The 23,610-nt window shown below is 42.5% G+C and overlaps 7 non-coding genes across 7 annotated transcripts; 3 read left to right on the plus strand and 4 right to left on the minus strand.

Annotated features, from left to right (window-relative positions):
- Positions 1 to 4,759: 4,759 nt before the first annotated feature.
- Positions 4,760 to 4,831, plus strand: trnae-uuc (transfer RNA glutamic acid (anticodon UUC)). Its single transcript has one exon. It is a non-coding gene; the product is annotated as a tRNA-Glu (tRNA).
- Positions 4,832 to 6,403: 1,572 nt separating this feature from the next.
- trnad-guc (transfer RNA aspartic acid (anticodon GUC)) lies at positions 6,404 to 6,475 on the minus strand. The gene has a single exon. It is a non-coding gene; the product is annotated as a tRNA-Asp (tRNA).
- Positions 6,476 to 7,702: 1,227 nt separating this feature from the next.
- Positions 7,703 to 7,774, plus strand: trnae-uuc (transfer RNA glutamic acid (anticodon UUC)). Its single transcript has one exon. It is a non-coding gene; the product is annotated as a tRNA-Glu (tRNA).
- Positions 7,775 to 7,877: 103 nt separating this feature from the next.
- trnad-guc (transfer RNA aspartic acid (anticodon GUC)) lies at positions 7,878 to 7,949 on the minus strand. The gene has a single exon. It is a non-coding gene; the product is annotated as a tRNA-Asp (tRNA).
- An 8,353-nt stretch (positions 7,950 to 16,302) lies between these two features.
- trnae-uuc (transfer RNA glutamic acid (anticodon UUC)) lies at positions 16,303 to 16,374 on the plus strand. The gene has a single exon. It is a non-coding gene; the product is annotated as a tRNA-Glu (tRNA).
- A 103-nt stretch (positions 16,375 to 16,477) lies between these two features.
- trnad-guc (transfer RNA aspartic acid (anticodon GUC)) lies at positions 16,478 to 16,549 on the minus strand. Its single transcript has one exon. It is a non-coding gene; the product is annotated as a tRNA-Asp (tRNA).
- Positions 16,550 to 20,881: 4,332 nt separating this feature from the next.
- On the minus strand, positions 20,882 to 20,953 carry trnad-guc (transfer RNA aspartic acid (anticodon GUC)). The gene has a single exon. It is a non-coding gene; the product is annotated as a tRNA-Asp (tRNA).
- Positions 20,954 to 23,610: the final 2,657 nt, after the last annotated feature.

The raw sequence follows: 23,610 nt of genomic DNA on the forward strand, positions 1-23,610 counted from the left end.
ATAATTAATAATTATTATATGATGCATTCACACATGTAGCAATATTTGTTAGTTCTGTTTGTTGATTCAAGGTTAGGATCATCTGGGGTCCTCTGAGGGTCAGCATCATCTCTTCTCAGGTGTTCTGGATCCAGACTGGAGCTTGTGTAAATCCTAGTTACCACGGGATGAAGATCCCAGCAGAAACAGAGACACATATAGAGACATCATTAGCATAGCTGCTGATCCAACAGAGTAAAGTTAATTAGTTTAACCCAAGCTAAAGAATAAGAATGCGTATTTGATCAGATGCAACTACACTCACAATTTAAGAGATACATTATTCGAATGCTTGGCGAAAGAGATGCGTTTATAATCTAGATTTAAACAGAGAGAGTGTGTCTGAACCCCGAACATTATCAGGAAGGCTATATATTTGAATATATACTGTAATTTATTTCTGTGATGCACAGCTGTATTTTCAGCATCATTCATCCAGTCTTCAGTGTCACACGATCTTCAGAAATCAGAATAATATGATGATTTACTGCTCAAGAAAAATTTATTATTATTATTATTACTGTTGTTGTTATGTTATGTTGAAAACAGCCGAGTACAATCTTTTCAGTTTCTTACATGAATAGAAAGTTCAGAAGAACAGCATTTATCTGAAATATATATATATATATATATATTTTTTTTTTACATTTTCATCATCAACATTTTTCATCTTTATCATCACTTTTAATCAATTTAAATCATCCTTGCTAAAAAAAAAAAAAGGCATTAATTTCTGTCATTTCTTTCCCCCCAAAAGAATTGTACAATCTATATTGTTCAGAAAGCTTTTTATTTCAAATAAATGCAGATCTTTGGATCTTTCTATTTAAAGAATCCCTGGGGGGGTTTAAAATATTGATGATAATAATAATAATAATAATATTTTTTCTTGATCAGTAAATCATCATATTATTCTGATCATTTTACTATATGTTCAAATAGAAAGCAGTTATTTTAACTAGTAAAAATATTTCAACAATATTATTGCTTTTACTGTATTTTGGACCAAATAAAGGCAGGCTTGGTGAGAATTAAAAATCTTACTGTTCAAAAACATTTAAGTGGTAGTGTAATATATTTTTTTTCTGTGTTCTCCACAACTTTAGATTTTATTATTGTTGTTGTTGTTGAATCTATACATTTAAATATTTTCATGTATTTCAATTTGTTAATTAAAATACTATAAGTATGTGGCCTTGTTTGAACTGTATTGAACTGTGTGTTAAGTTTTATTGATTAAAAAATGTATACATTTTGTTGATTTTCTTTTAAATTGATATTACATTTTATTTACTTGCTCAGATATGTAAACACTGAATGTTAATAACTGTTACCATTAAACATACATAATTATTTAATATAAAACATATTTGTATTGTTTTTTCTGTTCTCCACATCTTTATTTTTATTATATCTGTTGCTGTTGTTTAATAACCTATGATTATTTTATGTATATTTATTTAATCATTATATATTTTTGTTATTTTTTCTTTTAATTTTTATAAGTATATTACTTTACTATAAATAAAATGAAAAACTTACTTTTTTGTGAGTTTTAGTTATATTTCATATATATGGGTTTTCTGTACAGTTATACACATATAAATAGACGTATCTTTATAAATAAAGGCCTGAAACATTATCAAAGTGTTCTTTTTAATTATTCACATTTTTCTATATTAAAAATAACTATTCCCTATTATAATGTATATGTTTCTTAAGATCTTTGCACATTTTGTACACCATACAAAAGAACAATTATTACAAGATTTATTTTTATCTTTGTTCACAAAGTTCATCTATTATATGTTAATCGTACTTAAAGTGTACCTAGATGAAAAAACGAATACAAACTCATTTTATGGTATTTGTGGCCGAGACGGGATTCGAACCTCTAATTCTGTGTATTTTTTTCGTCCCGCCTCCCTGGAATTTCCTTCGTTGCTATTGGCTAGTTAGCGCTCTACACCTATCCGCGACTGGCCCCCGCGTGACAGGCGGAGAAACTGTCCACTATACTAACGAGGAGCTGCGCATGCTGCTGTTTCTCCCCCAACCGACGCTACTGCACCGACATAACTAAACAATGCATGGCTTTTTCTGACGCTGACACAGCCCTAGCACCGTCAAATTCCGGATGGACCCATCATTAGCTAAAGTCGCATAACATTTGGAACACTACCCGTTGCAGGGGTCATTGTTTGGACTCTTTTTTTTTATTTTTTTTTTTAATTGCGCTTTAAACAAAAAGGATTTGTGTCATTGCAACTGAACAACATTAATTAGGAACACAATGCGTCAATAAAGCAAAATGACAGTTAAAGGCATTTCGTCATTGAAATCGATGATGTCATCATTCAGCTAAGTTCAGTTTAAATAGTATCTGTGCAATAATTTGCAATCAAGTCAACGATATCGCTGTACATGAAGTGTCCCCAGCTATGCCTGCCAGAGGCGACAGAGGCAAGGAACCAAAACTCGATCGGTGAAAAAATGGAAAAAAAAAACCGGTGAGAAACCAGGCTCAGTCGGGGAGACAGTTCTCCTCTGGTCAGAAGAAACCAGCAAATCAGCTCCAGGCAGCAGAAAAGTCAGACTGTATAGAAGAATCATCTGTTTCCTGTGGTCTTGTCCTGGTGGTCGTCTGAGACAAGGTCTTTACAGGGGATCTGTATCTGGGGCTCATCTAGTTGTCCCCGTCTCCGCTGTGTTTCAGGGCCATAGAGGTCCTTTCTAGGTGTTGATCCACCATCTTGTCTGGATACTGACTGGATCCGGGTGACTGAAGCGGCCCACTGTTCTGGATACAGACTGGATCTGGTGGCTACGGTGACCTCGGAATAAGGGATTTCTTTAAAAGACTCTTTTATTCATATAAGATTTTCTCCAACTTTTCAGATGGAGGCATGAGAAAGAGATTGCCTTGATTGGGCTTGTGGTTATTGGTGGACCGAGGACAGAGCTACATCAAAATGCAATAGCAGAATCAATTTGGCCGTCCGCCAACACGCTGCAGGAGGGCGTGCCACTGGTCATCGTCTGTATTTGCACTCTCTGCGTTTGCGCTGTCAGCACTTAGTGTTTATTTAGCTGGCATGGGAAGGCAGCACTTTCTTGTACGTGACGGGATGCAAACTCTGGAAGGCTCTCTTTAGTGACGGGTCCAAACAAAGATCTCATCAGCTCCTCTAGCCCTATCGGCGACTTGTGCACTTCGAGCCTTCTTAGCGACGCCGCAAGTGGCTGACTGCTGACTGCGTTGGTGGTATAGTGGTGAGCATAGCTGCCTTCCAAGTAGTTGACCTGGGTTCGATTCCCGGCCAATGCATGTCCTTTGGCTCGGGCTGTTGTCGAAGCAGAACTCCTTCTGTGACCTGTGGCTCCTCCCAAAACTTTTGGATGGATCGTTCGGAAGCCGAAAAGAGCCAGCTCTCCCCGTCGGGGAATCGAACACCGGTCTTCCCCGTGACAGGACGGAGAAACTGTCCACTATACTAACAAGGAGCTGCGCATGCTGCTGTTTCTCCCCCAACCGACGCTACTGCACCGACATAACTGAACAATGCATGGCTTTTTCTGACGCTGACACAGCCCTAGCACCGTCAAATTCCGGATGGACCCATCATTAGCTAAAGTCGCATAACATTTGGAACACTACCCGTTGCAGGGGTCATTGTTTGGACTCTTTTTTTTTTTTTAATTGCGCTTTAAACAAAAAGGATTGTGTCATTGCAACTGAACAACATTAATTAGGAACACAATGCGTCAATAAAGTAAAATGACAGTTAAAGGCATTTCGTCATTGAAATCGATGATGTCATCATTCAGCTAAGTTCAGTTTAAATAGTATCTGTGCAATAATTTGCAATCAAGTCAACGATATCGCTGTACATGAAGTGTCCCCAGCTATGCCTACCAGAGGCGACAGAGGCAAGGAACCAAAACTCGATCAGTGAAAAAATGGAGAAAAAACCCGGTGAGAAACCAGGCTCAGTCAGGGAGACAGTTCTCCTCTGGTCAGAAGAAACCAGCAAATCAGCTCCAGGCAGCAGAAAAGTCAGACTGTGCAGAAGAATCATCTGTTTCCTGTGGTCTTGTCCTGGTGGTCGTCTGAGACAAGGTCTTTACAGGGGATCTGTATCTGGGGCTCATCTAGTTGTCCCCGTCTCCGCTGTGTTTCAGGGCCATAGAGGTCCTTTCTAGGTGTTGATCCACCATCTTGTCTGGATACTGACTGGATCCGGGTGACTGAAGCGGCCCACTGATCAATACAGACTGGATCTGGTGGCTACGGTGACCTCGGAATAATGGATTTCTTTAAAAGACTCTTTTATTCATATAAGATTTTCTCCAACTTTTCAGATGGAGGCATGAGAAAGAGATTGCCTTGATTGGGCTTGTGGTTATTGGTGGACCGAGGACAGAGCTACATCAAAATGCAATAGCAGAATCAATTTGGCCGTCCGCAAAAACGCTGCAGGAGGGCGTGCCACTGGTCATCGTCTGTATTTGCACTCTCTGCGTTTGCGCTGTCAGCACTTAGTGTTTATTTAGCTGGCATGGGAAGGCAGCACTTTCTTGTACGTGACAGGATGCAAACTCTGGAAGGCTCTCTTTAGTAACGGGTCCAAACAAAGATCTCATCAGCTCCTCTAGCCCTATCGGCGACTCGTGCACTTCGAGCCTTCTTAGTGACGGCGCAAGTGGCTGACTGCTGACTGCGTTGGTGGTATAGTGGTGAGCATAGCTGCCTTTCAAGCAGTTGACCCGGGTTCGATTTCCGGCCAACGCATGTCCTTTGGCTCGGGCTGTTGTCGAAGCAGAACTCCTTCTGTGACCTTTGGCTCCTCCCAAAACTTTTGAATGGATCGTTCGGAAGCTGAAAAGAGCTAGCTCTCCCCTTCGGGGAATCGAACCCCGGTCTTCCGCGTGACAGGCGGAGATACTGTCCACTATACTAACGAGGAGATGCGCATGCTGCTGTTTCTCCCCCAACCGACGCTACTGCACCGACATAACTGAACAATGCATGGCTTTTTCTGACGCTGACACAGCCCTAGCACCGTCAAATTCCGGATGGACCCATCATTAGCTAAAGTCACATAACATTTGGAACACTACCCATTGCAGGGGTCATTGTTTGGACTCTTTTTTTTTTTTTTTTTTTAATTGCGCTTTAAACAAAAAGGATTATGTCAATGCAACTGAACAACATTAATTAGGAACACAGTGCGTCAATAAAGCAAAATGACAGTTAAAGGCATTTCGTCATTGAAATCGATGATGTCATCATTCAGCTAAGTTCAGTTTAAATAGTATCTGTGCAATAATTTGCAATCAAGTCAACTATATCGCTGTACATGAAGTGTCCCCAGCTATGCCTGCCAGAGGCGAAGGAGGCAAGGAACCAAAACTCAATCGGTGAAAAAATGGAGAAAAAACCCGGTGAGAAACCAGGCTCAGTCGGGGAGACAGTTCTCCTCTGGTCAGAAGAAACCAGCAAATCAGCTCCAGGCAGCAGAAAAGTCAGACTGTGCAGAAGAATCATCTGTTTCCTGTGGTCTTGTCCTGGTGGTCGTCTGAGACAAGGTCTTTACAGGGGATCTGTATCTGGGGCTCATCTAGTTGTCCCCGTCTCCGCTGTGTTTCAGGGCCATAGAGGTCCTTTCTAGGTGTTGATCCACCATCTTGTCTGGATACTGACTGGATCCAGGTGACTGAAGCGGCCCACTGATCAATACAGACTGGATCTGGTGGCTACGGTGACCTCGGAATAATGGATTTCTTTAAAAGACTCTTTTATTCATATAAGATTTTCTCCAACTTTTCAGATGGAGGCATGAGAAAGAGATTGCCTTGATTGGGCTTGTGGTTATTGGTGGACCGAGGACAGAGCTACATCAAAATGCAATAGCAGAATCAATTTGGCCGTCCGCCAAAACGCTGCAGGAGGGCGTGCCACTGGTCATCGTCTGTATTTGCACTCTCTGCGTTTGCGCTGTCAGCACTTAGTGTTTATTTAGCTGGCATGGGAAGGCAGCACTTTCTTGTACGTGACGGGATGCAAACTCTGGAAGGCTCTCTTTAGTAACGGGTCCAAACAAAGATCTCATCAGCTCCTCTAGCCCTATCGGCGACTCGTGCACTTCGAGCCTTCTTAGTGACGGCGCAAGTGGCTGACTGCTGACTGCGTTGGTGGTATAGTAATGAGCATAGCTGCCTTTCAAGCAGTTGACCCGGGTTCGATTTCCGGCCAACGCATGTCCTTTGGCTCGGGCTGTTGTCGAAGCAGAACTCCTTCTGTGACCTTTGGCTCCTCCCAAAACTTTTGGATGGATCGTTCGGAAGCTGAAAAGAGCTAGCTCTCCCCGTCGGGGAATCGAACCCCGGTCTTCCGCGTGACAGGCGGAGATACTGTCCACTATACTAACGAGGAGATGCGCATGCTGCTGTTTCTCCCCCAACCGACGCTACTGCACCGACATAACTGAACAATGCATGGCTTTTTCTGACGCTGACACAGCCCTAGCACCGTCAAATTCCGGATGGACCCATCATTAGCTAAAGTCGCATAACATTTGGAACACTACCCATTGCAGGGGTCATTGTTTGGACTCTTTTTTTTTTTTTTTTTTTTTTTTTTTTTAATTGCGCTTTAAACAAAAAGGATTATGTCAATGCAACTGAACAACATTAATTAGGAACACAGTGCGTCAATAAAGCAAAATGACAGTTAAAGGCATTTCGTCATTGAAATCGATGATGTCATCATTCAGCTAAGTTCAGTTTAAATAGTATCCGTGCAATAATTTGCAATCAAGTCAACGATATCGCTGTACATGAAGTGTCCCCAGCTATGCCTACCAGAGGCGACAGAGGCAAGGAACCAAAACTCGATCAGTGAAAAAATGGAGAAAAAACCCGGTGAGAAACCAGGCTCAGTCAGGGAGACAGTTCTCCTCTGGTCAGAAGAAACCAGCAAATCAGCTCCAGGCAGCAGAAAAGTCAGACTGTGCAGAAGAATCATCTGTTTCCTGTGGTCTTGTCCTGGTGGTCGTCTGAGACAAGGTCTTTACAGGGGATCTGTATCTGGGGCTCATCTAGTTGTCCCCGTCTCCGCTGTGTTTCAGGGCCATAGAGGTCCTTTCTAGGTGTTGATCCACCATCTTGTCTGGATACTGACTGGATCCGGGTGACTGAAGCGGCCCACTGATCTGGATACAGACTGGATCTGGTGGCTACGGTGACCTCGGAATAATGGATTTCTTTAAAAGACTCTTTTATTCATATAAGATTTTCTCCAACTTTTCAGATGGAGGCATGAGAAAGAGATTGCCTTGATTGGGCTTGTGGTTATTGGTGGACCGAGGACAGAGCTACATCAAAATGCAATAGCAGAATCAATTTGGCCGTCCGCCAAAACGCTGCAGGAGGGCGTGCCACTGGTCATCGTCTGTATTTGCACTCTCTGCGTTTGCGCTGTCAGCACTTAGTGTTTATTTAGCTGGCATGGGAAGGCAGCACTTTCTTGTACGTGACGGGATGCAAACTCTGGAAGGCTCTCTTTAGTAACGGGTCCAAACAAAGATCTCATCAGCTCCTCTAGCCCTATCGGCGACTCGTGCACTTCGAGCCTTCTTAGTGACGGCGCAAGTGGCTGACTGCGTTGGTGGTATAGTGGTGAGCATAGCTGCCTTTCAAGCAGTTGACCCGGGTTCGATTTCCGGCCAACGCATGTCCTTTGGCTCGGGCTGTTGTCGAAGCAGAACTCCTTCTGTGACCTTTGGCTCCTCCCAAAACTTTTGGATGGATCGTTTGGAAGCTGAAAAGAGCTAGCTCTCCCCGTCGGGGAATCGAACCCCGGTCTTCCGCGTGACAGGCGGAGACACTGTCCACTATACTAACGAGGAGATCCGCATGCTGCTGTTTCTCCCCCAACCGACGCTACTGCACCGACATAACTGAACAATGCATGGCTTTTTCTGACGCTGACACAGCCCTAGCACCGTCAAATTCCGGATGGACCCATCATTAGCTAAAGTCGCATAACATTTGGAACACTACCCATTGCAGGGGTCATTGTTTGGACTCTTTTTTTTTTTTTTTTTTTTAATTGCGCTTTAAACAAAAAGGATTATGTCAATGCAACTGAACAACATTAATTAGGAACACAGTGCGTCAATAAAGCAAAATGACAGTTAAAGGCATTTCGTCATTGAAATCGATGATGTCATCATTCAGCTAAGTTCAGTTTAAATAGTATCTGTGCAATAATTTGCAATCAAGTCAACGATATCGCTGTACATGAAGTGTCCCCAGCTATGCCTGCCAGAGGCGACAGAGGCAAGGAACCAAAACTCAATCGGTGAAAAAATGGAGAAAAAACCCGGTGAGAAACCAGGCTCAGTCGGGGAGACAGTTCTCCTCTGGTCAGAAGAAACCAGCAAATCAGCTCCAGGCTGCAGAAAAGTCAGACTGTGCAGAAGAATCATCTGTTTCCTGTGGTCTTGTCCTGGTGGTCGTCTAAGACAAGGTCTTTACAGGGGATCTGTATCTGGGGCTCATCTAGTTGTCCCCGTCTCCGCTGTGTTTCAGGGCCATAGAGGTCCTTTCTAGGTGTTGATCCACCATCTTGTCTGGATACTGACTGGATCCGGGTGACTGAAGCGGCCCACTGATCTGGATACAGAATGGATCTGGTGGCTATGGTGACCTCGGAATAAGGGATTTCTTTAAAAGACTCTTTTATTCATATAAGATTTTCTCCAACTTTTCAGATGGAGGCATTAGAAAGAGATTGCCTTGATTGGGCTTGTGGTTATCGGTGGACCGAGGACAGAGCTACATCAAAATGCAATAGCAGAATCAATTTGGCCGTCCGCCAACACGCTGCAGGAGGGCGTGCCACTGGTCATCCTCTGTATTTGCACTCTCTGCGTTTGCGCTGTCAGCACTTAGTGTTTATTTAGCTGGCAATGGGAAGGCAGCACTTTCTTGTACGTGACGGGATGCAAACTCTGGAAGGCTCTCTTTAGTGACGGGTCCAAACAAAGATCTCATCAGCTCCTCTAGCCCTATCGGCGACTCGTGCACTTCGAGCCTTCTTAACGACGGTACAAGTGGCTGACTGCTGACTGCTGACTGCTGACTGCGTTGGTGGTATAGTGGTGAGCATAGCTGCCTTCCAAGCAGTTGACCCGGTTTTGATTCCCGGCCAACGCATGTCCTTTGGCTCGGGCTGATGTCGAAGCAGAACTCCTTCTGTGACCTGTGGCTCCTCCCAAAACTTTTGGATGGATCGTTCGGAAGCCGAAAAGAACTAGCTCTCCCCATCGGGGAATCGAACCCCGGTCTTTCTGACGGGAGCCGAAAATAGTTAAGCTTAACTTCTCTTAACTTTTCCCATTCATTCTCTATGGTAGTGCTTAACACTACGGATGCAATATATTTGTGGCCACACGTAGATTTCCTGGCGCTGTTTCGCTTCTTCCGTGGCGGGGAATTCAAACAGCAGATACTCATCTGTCAATCATTCGCTCTGAAGGAGAGGAGATGCGTTTTACGATCGGAGATTTCTTCACGAAATTGTTTTGTTTGAACAACATACGCTGCCAAACTCCCAACAAGCAGGTAAAGTGAATTATGTGTTTCTTTTAAAAAAACTAAACCAAAAAAAAAACTTACAATTAATTACTTATTATATTATCATATAATCATACTTATGTGATTAATTATAGCAACTGTTTTGAATGTTATGTGATTTTCAAGACTTTAGTGCAAATATATATATATATATATATAATTGTCAACATGTACTGTGTGGTACAATTTCAAAATAACTATTTCCTATATATATATATATATATATATATATATATATATATATAAATTGTCAACATTTACTGTGTGGTACAACTTAAAATAACTATTTCCTATGTTAAATTAACTTTATTCCTGTGATGCAAAGCTGAATTCTTCAGCATCATTTATACTCTTCAGTGTGTCATATGATCCAGAAATCATTATTTATATGATTATTTGCTCACAAAACATTTCTTATTGTAATCAATGTTGATATTATCATTGTCACTACAATGATGAAAGCACATTATTTTCGGAAGGTTGACGTGATGCTGAAGACTGGAGTAATAATTCAGAAAATTCAGCTTTTCATAACAGGAATAAATTACAATGATTAGAAAATATATTCAAATATAAAAAAATAAAAAACAAAATTGTAAAAATAAAGACACACACACACACACACACACATACATACATACACACACACACACATACATACATATATATATATATATATATATATATATATATATAATGAATTATAAAATAAATTTGATATATTTAATTTGAATCTATATTTCAGGAATGTTAAGATGATGCATGCTGTGTCAAGACCCATCCACCCGTCTCACTCCACCATAACATCACACCAGACACTGAAGGGAAGGGTTTCTTCCGGATGCAGGTAAATAAATAATTCATACAGGCACTTATGTGTGTAAACTGTCTGTCTCATATGTGCACACCACACCAAGACAAATATTTTAATAAAGTAATGCTGTTAATCTTCTGTAGAACACCACACCATCTGCCATAACTGCGTCCCTCGTTCAGCTCACACTGGACCCCTCAGAACGGCTGGTCTTCGTGTTGGACCATAGATGGACAGATCTGTTGAGAACTGCCTCTCTTGAACATCTCTTGGCAACGCAACATAGGAGCAAGGATCTTCTTAAACAGGTCGAAGGCTTGTTTTATTTTCTGTGTCTTCCACAAATTGTATTATTATTAATATTATTGTAGCTGTTGTTGTTTAGTCTACAATTTTAAATTATTTAATTGATTTCCATTTGTTAAATAAAACATCAGAAGTATTGGCCTTGTTTACACTGTACTTTAGTGTGTTAATTAATTGTATTGACTTGCTTTATTTTATCTTGCTCAGTTTTGTAAACACTAAATGTTAGTAACGGCTATTATTAAACTCCGTAAATAAATATTTTATTTAAAATACTCTTACCAGTCAAATGTTTTTCAGCAGTAAGATTTTTAATGTTTTTTGAGAATTTCTTCTGCTCACCAAGCCTGCCTTTATTTTATCCAAAGTACAGCAAAAACTGTAGCATTTTAAATATTCTTACTATTTTAAATCAGCTGCTTTCTATTTCAATTCAATTCAATTCAAGTTTATTTGTATAGCGCTTTTTACAATACAAATTGTTACAAAGCAACTTTACAGAAAATTATGTTTCTACAATATTTAGTAGTAGCTTATAAGTGGTGACTGTCAGTTTGTGCACGTATGACAGGATTTGTAGAAAAATTCATACAAGACGTAGTCAGCCAGACGATGAACATTATTAATTTTATTAATAATTAATAATTATTATATGATGCAGTCACACATGTAGCAATATTTGTTAGTTCTGTTGTTGATTCAGGGTCAGCATCATCTGAGGTCCTCTGAGGTTCAGCATCATCTCTTCTCAGGTGTTCTGGATCCAGACTGGAGCTTGTGTAAATCCTAGTTACCACGGGATGAAGATCCCAGCAGAAACAGAGACACATATAGAGACATCATTAGCATAGCTGCTGTTCCAACAGAGTAAAATTAATTAGTTTAACCCAAGCTAAAGAATAAGAATGCACATTTGATCAGATACAACTACACTCACAATTTAAGAGATACATTATTCGAATGCTTGGCGAAAGAGATGTGTTTTTAATCTAGATTTAAACAGAGAGTGTGTCTGAACCCCGAACATTATCAGGAAGGCTATATATTTGAATATATACTGTAATTTATTTCTGTGATGCACAGCTGTATTTTCAGCATCATTCATCCAGTCTTCAGTGTCACACGATCTTCAGAAATCAGAATAATATGATGATTTACTGCTCAAGAAAAAATTATTATTATTATTATTACTGTTGTTGTTATGTTATGTTGAAAACAGCCGAGTACAATCTTTTCAGTTTCTTACATGAATAGAAAGTTCAGAAGAACAGCATTTATCTGATATATATATATATATATATATATATATATTTTTTTTTTTTTTTTTTTTTACATTTTCATCATCAACATTTTTCATCTTTATCATCACTTTTAATCAATTTAAATCATCCTTGCTAAAAAAAAAGGCATTAATTTCTGTCATTTCTTTCCCCCCAAAAGAATGGTACAATCTATATTGTTAAGAAAGCTTTTTATTTCAAATAAATGCAGATCTTTGGATCTTTCTATTTAAAGAATCCCTGGGGGGTTTAAAATATTGATAATAATAATAATAATAATATTTTTTCTTGATCAGTAAATCATTATTCTGATTTCTGAAGATCATGTGACACTGAAGACTGGAGAAATGATGCTGAAAATACAGCGGAGCATCACAGAAATAAAATACATTTTACTATATGTTCAAATAGAAAGCAGTTATTTTAACTAGTAAAAATATTTCAACAATATTATTGCTTTTACTGTATTTTGGACCAAATAAAGGCAGGCTTGGTGAGAATTAAAAATCTTACTGTTCAAAAACATTTAAGTGGTAGTGTAATATATTTTTTTTCTGTGTTCTCCACAACTTTAGATTTTATTATTGTTGTTGTTGTTGAATCTATACATTTAAATATTTTCATGTATTTCAATTTGTTAATTAAAATACTATAAGTATGTGGCCTTGTTTGAACTGTATTGAACTGTGTGTTAAGTTTTATTGATTAAAAAATGTATACATTTTGTTGATTTTCTTTTAAATTGATATTACATTTTATTTACTTGCTCAGATATGTAAACACTGAATGTTAATAACTGTTACCATTAAACATACATAATTATTTAATATAAAACATATTTGTATTGTTTTTTCTGTTCTCCACATCTTTATTTTTATTATATCTGTTGCTGTTGTTTAATAACCTATGATTATTTTATGTATATTTATTTAATTATTATATATTTTTGTTATTTTTTCTTTTAATTTTTATAAGTATATTACTTTACTATAAATAAAATGAAAAACTTACTTTTTTGTGAGTTTTAGTTATATTTCATATATATGGGTTTTCTGTACAGTTATACACATATAAATAGACGTATCTTTATAAATAAAGGCCTGAAACATTATCAAAGTGTTCTTTTTAATTATTCACATTTTTCTATATTAAAAATAACTATTCCCTATTATAATGTATATGTTTCTTAAGATCTTTGCACATTTTGTACACCATACAAAAGAACAATTATTACAAGATTTATTTTTATCTTTGTTCACAAAGTTCATCTATTATATGTTAATCGTACTTAAAGTGTATCTAGATGAAAAAACGAATACAAACTCATTTTATGGTATTTGTGGCCGAGACGGGATTCGAACCTCTAATTCTGTGTATTTTTTTCGTCCCGCCTCCCTGGAATTTCCTTCGTTGCTATTGGCTAGTTAGCGCTCTACACCTATCCGCGACTGGCCTCCGCGTGACAGGCAGAGATACTGTCCACTATACTAACGAGGAGCTGTGCATGTTGCTGTTTCTCCCCCAACAGAAGCTACTGCACCGACATAACTGAACAATGCATGGCTTTTTCTGACGCTGACACAGCCCTAGCACCGTCAAATTCTGGATTGACCCATAATTAGCTAAAGTCGCATAACATTTGGAACACTACCCGTTGCAGGGGTCATTGTTTGGACTCTTTTTTTTTTTTTTTAAATTGCGCTTTAAACAAAAGGATTGTGTCAATGCAACTGAACAACATTAATTAGGAACACAGTGCGTCAATAAAGCAAAATGACAGTTAAAGGCATTTCGTCATTGAAATCGATGATGTCATCATTCAGCTAAGTTCAGTTTAAATAGTATCTGTGCAATAATTTGCAATCAAGTCAACGATATCGCTGTACATGAAGTGTCCCCAGCTATGCCTGCCAGAGGCGACAGAGACAAGGAACCAAAACTCGATCGGTGAAAAAATGGAGAAAAAACCCGGTGAGAAACCAGGCTCAGTCGGGGAGACAGTTCTCCTCTGGTCAGAAGAAACCAGCAAATCAGCTCCAGGCTGCAGAAAAGTCAGACTGTGCAGAAGAATCATCTGTTTCCTGTGGTCTTGTCCTGGTGGTCGTCTAAGACAAGGTCTTTACAGGGGATCTGTATCTGGGGCTCATCTAGTTGTCCCGGTCTCCACTGTGTTTCAGGGCCATAGAGGTCCTTTCTAGGTGTTGGTCCACCATCTTGTCTGGATACTGACTGGATCCGGGTGACTGAAGCGGCCCACTGATCTGGATACAGAATGGATCTGGTGGCTACGGTGACCTCGGAATAAGGGATTTCTTTAAAAGACTCTTTTATTTATATAAGATTTTCTCCAACTTTTCAGATGGAGGCATGAGAAAGAGATTGCCTTGATTGGGCTTGTGGTTATTGGTGGACCGAGGACAGAGCTACATTAAAATGCAATAGCAGAATCAATTTGGCCGTCCGCCAACACGCTGCAGGAGGGCATGCCACTGGTCATCGTCTTTATTTGCACTCTCTGCGTTTGCGCTGTCAGCACTTAGTGTTTATTTAGCTGGCATGGGAAGGCAGCACTTTCTTGTACGTGACGGGATGCAAACTCTGGAAGGCTCTCTTTAGTGACGGGTCCAAACAAAGATCTCATCAGCTCCTCTAGCCCTATCGGCGACTCGTGCACTTCGAGCCTTCTTAACGACGGCACAAGTGGCTGACTGCTGACTGCTGACTGCTGACTGCGTTGGTGATATAGTGGTGAGCATAGCTGCCTTCCAAGCAGTTGACCCGGTTTCGATTCCCGGCCAACACATGTCCTTTGGCTCGGGCTGATGTCGAAGCAGAACTCCTTCTGTGACCTGTGGCTCCTACCAAAACTTTTGGATGGATCGTTCGGAAGCCGAAAAGAACTAGCTCTCCCCATCAGGGAATCGAACCCCGGTCTTCCGCGTGACAGGCGGAGAAACTGTCCACTATACTAACGAGGAGCTGCGCATGCTGCTGTTTCTCCCCCAACCGACGCTACTGCACCGACATAACTGAACAATGCATGGCTTTTTCTGACGCTGACACAGCCCTAGCACCGTCAAATTTCGGATGGACCCATCATTAGCTAAAGTCGCAAAACATTTGGAACACTACCCGTTGCAGGGGTCATTGTTTGGACTCTTTTTTTTTTTTTTTTTTTTTTTTTTTTTTTTTTTAAATGGCGCTTTAAACAAAAAGGATTTGTGTCATTGCAACTGAACAACATTAATTAGGAACACAATGCGTCAATAAAGCAAAATGACAGTTAAAGGCATTTCGTCATTGAAATCGATGATGTCATCATTCAGCTAAGTTCAGTTTAAATAGTATCTGTGCAATAATTTGCAATCAAGTCAACGATATCGCTGTACATGAAGTGTCCCCAGCTATGCCTGCCAGAGGCGACAGAGGCAAGGAACCAAAACTCGATCGGTGAAAAAATGGAAAAAAAAACCCGGTGAGAAACCAGGCTCAGTCGGGGAGACAGTTCTCCTCTGGTCAGAAGAAACCAGCAAATCAGCTCCAGGCAGCAGAAAAGTCAGACTGTGCAGAAGAATCATCTGTTTCCTGTGGTCTTGTCCTGGTGGTTGTCTGAGACAAGGTCTTTACAGGGGATCTGTATCTGGGGCTCATCTAGTTGTCCCCGTCTCCGCTGTGTTTCAGGGCCATAGAGGTCCTTTCTAGGTGTTGATCCACCATCTTGTCTGGATACTGACTGGATCCGGGTGACTGAAGCGGCCCACTGTTCTGGATACAGACTGGATCTGGTGGCTACGGTGACCTCGGAATAAGGGATTTCTTTAAAAGACTCTTTTATTCATATAAGATTTTCTCCAACTTTTCAGATGGAGGCATGAGAAAGAGATTGCCTTGATTGGGCTTGTGGTTATTGGTGGACCGAGGACAGAGCTACATCAAAATGCAATAGCAGAATCAATTTGGCCGTCCGCCAACACGCTGCAGGAGGGCGTGCCACTGGTCATCGTCTGTATTTGCACTCTCTGCGTTTGCGCTGTCAGCACTTAGTGTTTATTTAGCTGGCATGGGAAGGCAGCACTTTCTTGTACGTGACAGGATGCAAACTCTGGAAGGCTCTCTTTAGTAACGGGTCCAAACAAAGATCTCATCAGCTCCTCTAGCCCTATCGGCGACTCGTGCACTTCGAGCCTTCTTAGTGACGGCGCAAGTGGCTGACTGCTGACTGCGTTGGTGGTATAGTGGTGAGCATAGCTGCCTTTCAAGCAGTTGACCCGGGTTCGATTTCCGGCCAACGCATGTCCTTTGGCTCGGGCTGTTGTCGAAGCAGAACTCCTTCTGTGACCTTTGGCTCCTCCCAAAACTTTTGGATGGATCGTTCGGAAGCTGAAAAGAGCTAGCTCTCCCCGTCGGGGAATCGAACCCCGGTCTTCCGCGTGACAGGCGGAGATACTGTCCACTATACTAACGAGGAGATGCGCATGCTGCTGTTTCTCCCCCAACCGACGCTACTGCACCGACATAACTGAACAATGCATGGCTTTTTCTGACGCTGACACAGCCCTAGCACCGTCAAATTCCGGATGGACCCATCATTAGCTAAAGTCGCATAACATTTGGAACACTACCCATTGCAGGGGTCATTGTTTGGACTCTTTTTTTTTTTTTTTTTTTAATTGCGCTTTAAACAAAAAGGATTATGTCAATGCAACTGAACAACATTAATTAGGAACACAGTGCGTCAATAAAGCAAAATGACAGTTAAAGGCATTTCGTCATTGAAATCGATGATGTCATCATTCAGCTAAGTTCAGTTTAAATAGTATCTGTGCAATAATTTGCAATCAAGTCAACGATATCGCTGTACATGAAGTGTCCCCAGCTATGCCTGCCAGAGGCGACAGAGGCAAGGAACCAAAACTCGATCAGTGAAAAAATGGAGAAAAAACCCGCTGAGAAACCAGGCTCAGTCAGGGAGACAGTTCTCCTCTGGTCAGAAGAAACCAGCAAATCAGCTCCAGGCAGCAGAAAAGTCAGACTGTGCAGAAGAATCATCTGTTTCCTGTGGTCTTGTCCTGGTGGTCGTCTGAGACAAGGTCTTTACAGGGGATCTGTATCTGGGGCTCATCTAGTTGTCCCCGTCTCCGCTGTGTTTCAGGGCCATAGAGGTCCTTTCTAGGTGTTGATCCACCATCTTGTCTGGATACTGACTGGATCCGGGTGACTGAAGCGGCCCACTGATCTGGATACAGAATGGATCTGGTGGCTATGGTGACCTCGGAATAAGGGATTTCTTTAAAAGACTCTTTTATTCATATAAGATTTTCTCCAACTTTTCAGATGGAGGCATTAGAAAGAGATTGCCTTGATTGGGCTTGTGGTTATCGGTGGACCGAGGACAGAGCTACATCAAAATGCAATAGCAGAATCAATTTGGCCGTCCGCCAACACGCTGCAGGAGGGCGTGCCACTGGTCATCCTCTGTATTTGCACTCTCTGCGTTTGCGCTGTCAGCACTTAGTGTTTATTTAGCTGGCATGGGAAGGCAGCACTTTCTTGTACGTGACGGGATGCAAACTCTGGAAGGCTCTCTTTAGTGACGGGTCCAAACAAAGATCTCATCAGCTCCTCTAGCCCTATCGGCGACTCGTGCACTTCGAGCCTTCTTAACGACGGCACAAGTGGCTGACTGCTGACTGCTGACTGCGTTTGTGGTATAGTGGTGAGCATAGCTGCCTTCCAAGCAGTTGACCCGGTTTTGATTCCCGGCCAACGCATGTCCTTTGGCTCGGGCTGATGTCGAAGCAGAACTCCTTCTGTGACCTGTGGCTCCTCCCAAAACTTTTGGATGGATCGTTCGGAAGCCGAAAAGAACTAGCTCTCCCCATCGGGGAATCGAACCCCGGTCTTCCGCGTGACAGGCAGAGATACTGTCCACTATACTAACGAGGAGCTGTGCATGTTGCTGTTTCTCCCCCAACAGAAGCTACTGCACCGACATAACTGAACAATGCATGGCTTTTTCTGACGCTGACACAGCCCTAGCACCGTCAAATTCTGGATTGACCCATAATTAGCTAAAGTCGCATAACATTTGGAACACTACCCGTTGCAGGGGTCATTGTTTGGACTCTTTTTTTTTTTTTTAAATTGCGCTTTAAACAAAAGGATTGTGTCAATGCAACTGAACAACATTAATTAGGAACACAGTGCGTCAATAAAGCAAAATTACAGTTAAAGGCATTTCGTCATTGAAATCGATGATGTCATCATTCAGCTAAGTTCTGTTTAAATAGTATCTGTGCAATAATTTGCAATCAAGTCAACGATATCGCTGTGCATGAAGTGTCCCCAGCTATGCCTGCCAGAGGCGACAGAGGCAAGGAACCAAAACTCGATCGGTGAAAAAATGGAGAAAAAACCCGGTGAGAAACCAGGCTCAGTCGGGGAGACAGTTCTCCTCTGGTCAGAAGAAACCAGCAAATCAGCTCCAGGCTGCAGAAAAGTCAGACTGTGCAGAAGAATCATCTGTTTCCTGTGGTCTTGTCCTGGTGGTCGTCTAAGACAAGGTCTTTACAGGGGATCTGTATCTGGGGCTCATCTAGTTGTCCCGGTCTCCACTGTGTTTCAGGGCCATAGAGGTCCTTTCTAGGTGTTGGTCCACCATCTTGTCTGGATACTGACTGGATCCGGGTGACTGAAGCGGCCCACTGATCTGGATACAGAATGGATCTGGTGGCTACGGTGACCTCGGAATAAGGGATTTCTTTAAAAGACTCTTTTATTTATATAAGATTTTCTCCAACTTTTCAGATGGAGGCATGAGAAAGAGATTGCCTTGATTGGGCCTGTGGTTATTGGTGGACCGAGGACAGAGCTACATCAAAATGCAATAGCAGAATCAATTTGGCCGTCCGCCAACACGCTGCAGGAGGGCGTGCCACTGGTCATCGTCTGTATTTGCACTCTCTGCACTTAGTGTTTATTTAGCTGGCATGGGAAGGCAGCACTTTCTTGTACGTGACGGGATGCAAACTCTGGAAGGCTCTCTTTAGTGACGGGTCCAAACAAAGATCTCATCAGCTCCTCTAGCCCTATCGGCGACTCGTGCACTTCGAGCCTTCTTAACGACGGCACAAGTGGCTGACTGCTGACTGCTGACTGCGTTGGTGGTATAGTGGTGAGCATAGCTGCCTTCCAAGCAGTTGACCCGGTTTCGATTCCCGGCCAACACATGTCCTTTGGCTCGGGCTGATGTCGAAGCAGAACTCCTTCTGTGACCTGTGGCTCCTCCCAAAACTTTTGGATGGATCGTTCGGAAGCCGAAAAGAACTAGCTCTCCCCATCAGGGAATCGAACCCCGGTCTTCCGCGTGACAGGCAGAGATACTGTCCACTATACTAACGAGGAGCTGTGAATGTTGCTGTTTCTCCCCCAACAGACGCTACTACACCGACATAACTGAACAATGCATGGCTTTTTCTGACGCTGACACAGCCCTAGCACCGTCAAATTCTGGATTGACCCATAATTAGCTAAAGTCGCATAACATTTGGAACACTACCCGTTGCAGGGGTCATTGTTTGGGCTCTTTTTTTTTTTTTTTTAAATTGCGCTTTAAACAAAAGGATTGTGTCAATGCAACTGAACAACATTAATTAGGAACACAGTGCGTCAATAAAGCAAAATGACAGTTAAAGGCATTTCGTCATTGAAATCGATGATGTCATCATTCAGCTAAGTTCAGTTTAAATAGTATCTGTGCAATAATTTGCAATCAAGTCAACGATATCGCTGTACATGAAGTGTCCCCAGCTATGCCTGCCAGAGGCGACAGAGGCAAGGAACCAAAACTCGATCGGTGAAAAAATGGAGAAAAAACCCGGTGAGAAACCAGGCTCAGTCGGGGAGACAGTTCTCCTCTGGTCAGAAGAAACCAGCAAATCAGCTCCAGGCTGCAGAAAAGTCAGACTGTGCAGAAGAATCATCTGTTTCCTGTGGTCTTGTCCTGGTGGTCGTCTAAGACAAGGTCTTTACAGGGGATCTGTATCTGGGGCTCATCTAGTTGTCCCGGTCTCCGCTGTGTTTCAGGGCCATAGAGGTCCTTTCTAGGTGTTGATCCACCATCTTGTCTGGATACTGACTGGATCCGGGTGACTGAAGCGGCCCACTGATCTGGATACAGAATGGATCTGGTGGCTACGGTGACCTCGGAATAAGGGATTTCTTTAAAAGACTCTTTTATTCATATAAGATTTTCTCCAACTTTTCAGATGGAGGCATGAGAAAGAGATTGCCTTGATTGGGCTTGTGGTTATTGGTGGACCGAGGACAGAGCTACATTAAAATGCAATAGCAGAATCAATTTGGCCGTCCGCCAACACGCTGCAGGAGGGCATGCCACTGGTCATCGTCTTTATTTGCACTCTCTGCGTTTGCGCTGTCAGCACTTAGTGTTTATTTAGCTGGCATGGGAAGGCAGCACTTTCTTGTACGTGACGGGATGCAAACTCTGGAAGGCTCTCTTTAGTGACGGGTCCAAACAAAGATCTCATCAGCTCCTCTAGCCCTATCGGCGACTCGTGCACTTCGAGCCTTCTTAACGACGGAGCAAGTGGCTGACTGCTGACTGCGTTGGTGGTATAGTGGTGAGCATAGCTGCCTTCCAAGCAGTTGACCTGGGTTCGATTCCCGGCCAATGCATGTCTTTTGGCTCGGGCTGATGTCGAAGCAGAACTCCTTCTGTGACCTGTGGCTCCTCCCAAAACTTTTGGATGGATCATTCAGAAGCCGAAAAGAGCTAGCTCTCCCCGTCGGGGAATCGAACCCCGGTCTTCCGCGTGACAGGCGGAGATACTGTCCACTATACTAACGAGGAGCTGCGCATGTTGCTGTTTCTCCCCCAACCGACGCTACTGCACCGACATAACTGAACAATGCATGGCTTTTTCTGACGCTGACACAGCCCTAGCACCGTCAAATTCCGGATGGACCCATCATTAGCTAAAGTGGCATTACATTTGGAACACTACCCGTTGCAGGGGTCATTGTTTGGACTTTTTTTTTTTTTAAATTGCGCTTTAAACAAAAAGGATTGTGTCAATGCAACTGAACAACATTAATTAGGAACACAGTGCGTCAATAAAGCAAAATGACAGTTAAAGGCATTTCGTCATTGAAATCGATGATGTCATCATTCAGCTAAGTTCAGTTTAAATAGTATCTGTGCAATAATTTGCAATCAAGTCAACGATATCGCTGTACATGAAGTGTCCCCAGCTATGCCTGCCAGAGGCGACAGAGGCAAGGAACCAAAACTCTTTCCTAAAAGATAAATAATATTAAAAAATATATAAAAAAGGGTTTTATATGTCACATATGTACAATATATGTACTACACATAAGGTGCTCTGAAGTAACTTGTATACTACATTTAATAGAGTTGTGTAACTAAATAAAAAATGATTGTCACTTATTCCTGTATTACTAGTGACTTGTTAGTCAAGACAGCTTTGTCAATGCTAATGACATTAAAAAGTAATTGTAATGTAGAGTGTGACATTTATTAATGTGGCATTACTTTAAAGTGATGGAAGCAGTTACAGTGCTTATATTTTCTACAGAAAAATAATAATCCATATGCATGTAATACCTGGAATATAACGGTTCAGGTGGAGGTGGAACGACTCCAAGGAGGTAGAGCCACGAGCACACCTGTAGCAGCACAGCTCCACGCTGCCTTTCTTCAATGTCCCTGTCTTCATGTACAGCGGAAAGTCCTCTGGGTCTTGTATACACTGGACGTGCTTGCGCTGTTCCTTCCATATCTGCTGGATCCGTTCGTGGTCCAGCAGAGGAACTCCCAGGGTGTCCTTCCCATCCGCACTGTCAAACTGATCAATCAGTGACCCAATCAATCTGGCGGTCTCCTCCACCGCCCTGGTCCTCCTCCGGCAGTGCAGTGCCAACTCCCTCCGGGTAATGCGAGCACTGACCGCCTTTTCTGAGATGTGGCCAGTCTTCTTTGCCGCCAGGTCACTCTCTTTTGCAGAGCGAAGAGCAGCCACATCCTCTGGATCCCACTGAAAGATGCACGTGGACAGACGTGCCATGAAGATCCCGTAGAGTGGAAGAGCCTCTGTCGTGACACCTGCAGCAAATCGCCGCATGAAGTGTCAGATGTCGAGGCGCACTACAAGCTCATCCCACTCCGAAAACATGATCTTCACCCGCGATTGGCCATACTGACTGCAGCAGTCCCTGTCCACGTACATCACTTTTGGGGCTGCCTCTCCTGCCTCTCGGTAGCGTTTCATCAGACCAGCTGCCATGGAGTCCAGTCCATGTCCCTCGGCAGCTGTCAGCACAGAGACAAGGACCTGGCCGTGTTCATTTCCGACATTTGTGCACCAGGCAGCTGTTCCTGAAGCAGCACCGGCAAGTTTCTTTGTAACCTATTGGGAAAAATAAAAGATGTGCTCTTTATGTACGCACATCACACACATATCCATATCAGGCAAATTTCTGGATATAAACAGGGCTTTGATACCTTTTTTGTCGAATCCATCTTGAGAACACAGCCAAAGACAGATGTTAATTTGGCCTTGACCTCGTGCAGTCGCCCCAGAACATCCCTGGCATACACGGCTAACAGCCACTTAGGTAAAAGTGCAGGTAAAAGTGGAGGATCAGCAAACACAGGAGGCTGCACAAGGGAGGACCTTGTGAATTGTTCGCAGGCAGTCAGGTACTGCAAGACACGCTGTGTCCATGCCTCACTGTGCTGTTCCATCAGCTTCCTGTAAAGCTGAGTCACACTGTTGCCCAGTGTCCTCTCCCTCATCATCCTCAGCACCCGGTTGTCACATGAGTATCTAAGGAAACAACAGTATAATCATGCAAATGCTTTAGTTGGTAAAAAATAACCCATATAAAAGCACCTAATAATGAATGATTGTCATTATGAATTACCTGTATGTCAGCAAAGCTGGAAACTGACTGCGGTGGCCCATATCCAGCTGTCCTAGGATGTCCTCAGACCAGGCAGGATATTTCTTTTTGCAGCGTTTGCACTCCAGATACTCAGTGGCAAGGTCATACCACCCGTCGATGTCCAAGACCTTACGCACGGTACGGTAAATTCCTGCCGCTGTTAGTCTGTGCTTACCACAGTCTGGGCGAACACAGACAAGAGGAAATAACCACATCTTCAGCGGCATCCATAAGAAAAGGGGCCGACAGAAGAAGAGGTCAGGTGAGGCAGGGGGCTGAGTGTTTATTAAAGGGGGCTGAGGAGGATACCACCAAAGTTTCAGCTGGGACACTAGTTCTGACTTGCCGGTTCGTGGGTTGGCCTTAAATAGTGTGTTCCGGATCCACTCATGCTGGAAAGGTGGAAGTTGATCTTTCCAGTGACTTGGAAGCTCAGCTGGTGGCTGGTGATGTGAAGGAGCTGGTGACTTGGCAGTTTCCACTGATGGAGATGGACCAGCACAGTCCTCTGAGTGAATAGTAAAAAAAAATCAATAAGGATGA

The sequence above is a fragment of the Carassius carassius genome, chromosome 8 (genome assembly GCF_963082965.1).
Source record: "Carassius carassius chromosome 8, fCarCar2.1, whole genome shotgun sequence".
NCBI lineage: Eukaryota > Metazoa > Chordata > Actinopteri > Cypriniformes > Cyprinidae > Carassius > Carassius carassius.